Source organism: Capsicum annuum, chromosome 8 (genome assembly GCF_002878395.1).
Source record: "Capsicum annuum cultivar UCD-10X-F1 chromosome 8, UCD10Xv1.1, whole genome shotgun sequence".
NCBI classification, from domain to species: Eukaryota; Viridiplantae; Streptophyta; class Magnoliopsida; order Solanales; family Solanaceae; genus Capsicum; species Capsicum annuum.
Window position 1 is genome coordinate 31,046,191 of NC_061118.1, and position 4,680 is coordinate 31,050,870.

The 4,680-nt window shown below is 33.4% G+C and overlaps 1 pseudogene; it reads right to left on the reverse strand.

Annotated features, from left to right (window-relative positions):
- Positions 1-2,915: 2,915 nt before the first annotated feature.
- LOC124886901 lies at positions 2,916-3,010 on the reverse strand (annotated as a pseudogene).
- Positions 3,011-4,680: the final 1,670 nt, after the last annotated feature.

The window sequence follows — 4,680 nt, forward strand, 5'->3', positions numbered from 1 at the left end:
TGCAACCCCCAAAGAAGTCATGTCCTCTAGAGCAGGTGGAAAATGATCTGAATACCTCGACAAGGATCATGTGCACTAAGGTGAGTCCCTGTGACTCCAAAAATATATCCATTACTATTGGAAGAGTATTGATGTCAACATAGTGATGTCTCATTGGGAAGATCATAGTTCCCCAGAAAGCTAAGACAAAGACCCTCGGTCGCATATGCACTTATTGTCTGCATTTACAAATGAACTTATTTTGGTACTTATCATAACTCTCCAAATGATCGTATCTTCTGAAAAGGGTAATCCAATTTTACCTTCCTGTATTCCATGTCCTTAGTGATGATAAGATATCCAATCCTAAAAGCCTCAAGAAATCATCTTTCCTTAAAAGGTATGGGAGTACCTACAGCCTCCCTCAAAGCGCGGCAGCTCAGCGAAGCTACTAACTTCCTCCAGGGTAGGGGTGATCTCAAAATCCAAGAACCTGAAGTCACCGTGGTGGGGTACCAAAATTCCATTAATATCATAATTAGGGTTTTATTGGCTCAAACCTTTTTAAGTGATAATAGAGCCCCCAATTATTCCCAAACTTCCGCACCATGTGCCACACGAATATTTTCCCACCAGTTCTGTTGGCTATTAGGGGTAGAGATAACCATTTGGATGTTTGGAATATTTGGATTAATATTCATCTGAAAGGAAACGAAAAAGGCATGGTAAGTCATTTATCCCAAATCCATTATGTGTTTTAGTTTGGACCGTTCATACCAATCTTCATATAAAAATATGTCGACTGGTTTGTAACCTTTGACAAAAGGGTGGTTTCCTTATTATGATGACGGTGCCTTGGACCTTCTTGTCTAAGGTGTATATGATATGGCCTATTTCTAGAGTAAGATTTTTCCCTAAATGTTTGAGAGTGGGACTGAATAGATGCGAGAAGGAACACTAACCTATTGCACTAACTCTAAAACTAAATAGTCCAAATAAGGTTTGGAAGAGTGTACGACACCCCCCGTGTGAACCACGATGTGTGAATTGTATACGACCAAAGAATCAATAGAAAATGCAAGTGATAAAGCAGTAATAAGTATTGTCGTTCAAATAAATAAGGAACACAAGTTTGGATTTGGCTTACGTCCTTCCACACAAAGTATGATATAAATACATATAGTGCTAATAACACAATAAAAGCATAAAAATCCTAAACTATGCATGTTAAGGTAAAAACTTATGTTCATACATCCCAGTAGAGTTGCCACACTATTGTTCCCTATTTCGAACTGGTCGAAATAGCACACAACATGTGGCGGCTATGTCGTGACTCTTGGGGTTTGAAAATTATTTTTTTAGAGTCGCCTCCTAACTTTTCTAGAAAAATTAGGAAAAAATCATTTTTTATGTAAAACTCTGTTTTAGTCTATCGAAAATATTTTGACATTCTGAGTAAGGATTTTGGTTACTCTAAGGTAAGGTGTTAGCCACATCTCAGAGCCCATAAAGATAGTCCTTGATCTCAGTTTAGGAGAATATTTGAAAAAATTATTGCTTCGTTATTTACTAAGATAGTGATCAAAATGCTTTTATTGTTTTGGAAAAGAAAATTTGAAGTATATATAGATACACTATCACAATATACGAGGATAAAGTTTATTGTAAAATATATATGCATTTTAAAGATATGAAAATGAGAGTAAAAAAATTCAATATTCGCATTTTATAGCATTCAAAAAAAATAACAAATTAGGACAAGTGATGACGATACATAAATACCTTGTATATTGTAGCGCATATATATAAATATACCTCGTATTTTAGTCTTTTTGAAAGATGAAAAAAGAAAAGATCAAGAAAATGTTAAAAAATTAGAACGTTAGAATCATTAACTCATTGAAATAAATTAACGAATAAATTTTACCGAAAATCCAAGTTTGGCGATTTGCCCTCCTATTAGATTAATTCCAAAATTTCGTTTGTTATTTTAGGAAGTCATAGAGATTGATAAGTTGATTTCATTAAAATATTTTTCGAGTTGAGAGGTTAATTTCTCAAAGAATTAGTCGAGTGTGAAATAGTAAAATCTATGTCCCTATTTACGAGTTAATTGATCGTGTTTTATTTGCAAAATTTCGGGCGAAGGATCGAAGAATAATAAAGCAACATAAGTTTAGTAATCTAATAAAATCACCGTAAACAAATTCAACCACAAAAGTTAGTTATAATCCTAGAAAAATTCATCATGATAAATATAAATTAGATCGAAAAGATAATGAACACTAGACTCCATTTAGGAGTTTGGGCTTTTAAATTTTGCGATCCCAAAGTTCTGCAATCCTAGTAGCGTTTGACCTGATAATCGGGTCAAGACGAGTTTCATTCGAAACTCCAACTCCCAAATTTACATGAAACAAAGGAAAAAAAGATAAGGATTAGAAATTGAACTAGTCATATGTAAGAATAAAAACTGGAGGAAGAATATGGGCCATATAAATGATGCCAAATTTAACTGTTACACATGAGTGCATATCCATACCATCTTGATCAAGTTGTAAGGAAAATAAAACAACAAAGACTTTATGTGTTAATTAACATAACAAAGAGCAAAGATAGCATTTTCTCATTACGTAACATTTGCAACTCAACAATCCCCCGTTAAGTCCCGTGTACATGTATCGGGGACAAACAAGTAAGTGAACTAATGAGACTTCTATCACTTCAATTTAAGTCGAGAAAAACCATGTTGACCCTTATCAATAAACACATACATGAATAGCACCGAACCTTAAGGGATCGTGACCAAAATCAAAGTGATGGCCTCTGTGAATATTTGAGAAACAAGCCTCAAGATTTAACATCATAGACAAATAAACCACAACAAAGAAAAAAAAGGGACTGGAAAAATAAAAAAATTACTTTAAATTAGTCAAATTTGTACCATCCAATAATGACCAGCAAAATCTAGACATTGTGATGCCGATAAAGTGACATTCGATTATTAGGGACTTGTTCATCCCTTGAGCAACTATTTCATTGCTAAAGAGGGAGACATATAAGTCGAAAATCCCCTAATTTCATATGCAACGTGTGCACTTTCATTAAATGCTATGATCTTTATCCATGCAGGCCATAAAATATCAATTTAATAATACTAATGACAGTTTTTAAAGCAAAAACACCAAAACATAGTAAAGGTTCTTTACGAAAAGATAATGTTACTTCGTAAAACTTATACATTCGGTGATGGTACGAACAATAAAAATATACATTCGACTTAAATATGCGAGGGTCACGTGGTTAAATCCAGGAAGAGTGGTGCGTATTATAGGAAAACAATTGGGCTAATGACCTGCGACTTCAGTTGTTGTAACTGCATTCTTGGTACTAGGAAAACATCATATACTTAGAAAAATAAGTCACCGAACTCGAACATTCCAAGTGGCAATTACGACCTCCTTTTTATACTATTTAACATAAAACTAAACTAAATTAAACATATATGTGGTCTTATGTAAGCGTGTCGATTAAGAGGAAGGGTAACGTGAAGACAAAAGAAGACACTCCTTATGTTCAAATATGATGAAACATATTTCAAAGTCAGACAAGAACATCACTTATGAAAACACGGACTGCCATAAAATTTTAGGATAAAGTCACATTTGTGGACTTGATTTCACAATGTCATGGTCCAGTCTAAAATCCCGTTAATAAACTTTGATTTGCATATTTTCATATGAACAAAATATCCGGCATCAAAATTGTATTTACCCTCGGAAGCGGACAACAACATGGGTTTAATAAGACTTAAAACAAAATTATATTCTCAAATCTCCCAAAAGAAAGCAAAACAAACAAAATCAATGAGGGGATAATTTTTACAGATATTTAAACAAGAAGACTTTAGATAAAAACAACATCCTTAAACTCAATTCAAAGGTAGAAAAAAGCTATCACCATAAACGGATTCAAGGCTGAAACTCATGTATTCATCAACAAATTCATCTATCAAAACAACAACAACAGAATAATCATAATCAACATCCACACACAAACTACACCAATTAAAAACCTTTAGACAAAATCAAGAATCACTTTTGAATCAAAAACCATTTTTTATCCATAATAGTAACAAATGACAGCAACAACATACAAATGGGATAAAAATTGTTTGTTCAGAAACCAATCGAGCTAGAGGAAAATAAAGGGATAAAGAACGATTGTTTTTAAAAAGGGAAATCACACTTGTGTGATGCAGCAGAACTGGGGCTTTTTCATCAAAAATTCTGCCTATAAACTCGACCCAGAACCCCAACTTTGGACTAAAAATTAGAAGAAAGCTAGTGATCTTTTAAGAGGCTCTTTTTCTTCACTGGTTTTTCCGTCAAAGCTCACGCTTTTCCTTGTTTTTAAAATCTTTTTTCCCTCATTTTTTTGTACTTCTTTTGTGGATTTCTTTTGTTTGTTTTTCCTTGGATTTGAAGTTTCAAGACTCTTTTTGTGCCTTTTCAACACTCACTGATTTTTTTACTCTTCTCTTTCCCACCGATTTAAAACACGTTCTCTGGAGGTGGAAAGACTTCTATTTAGAGGTGAAAATAAGGACTTGAAAGAATGAATTTGTAACCTTCGAATGAAAAAATGGAAAAAAGAATAGATGTATTATTAATTCAAATCCAACACCCTTTTTCAAATCTC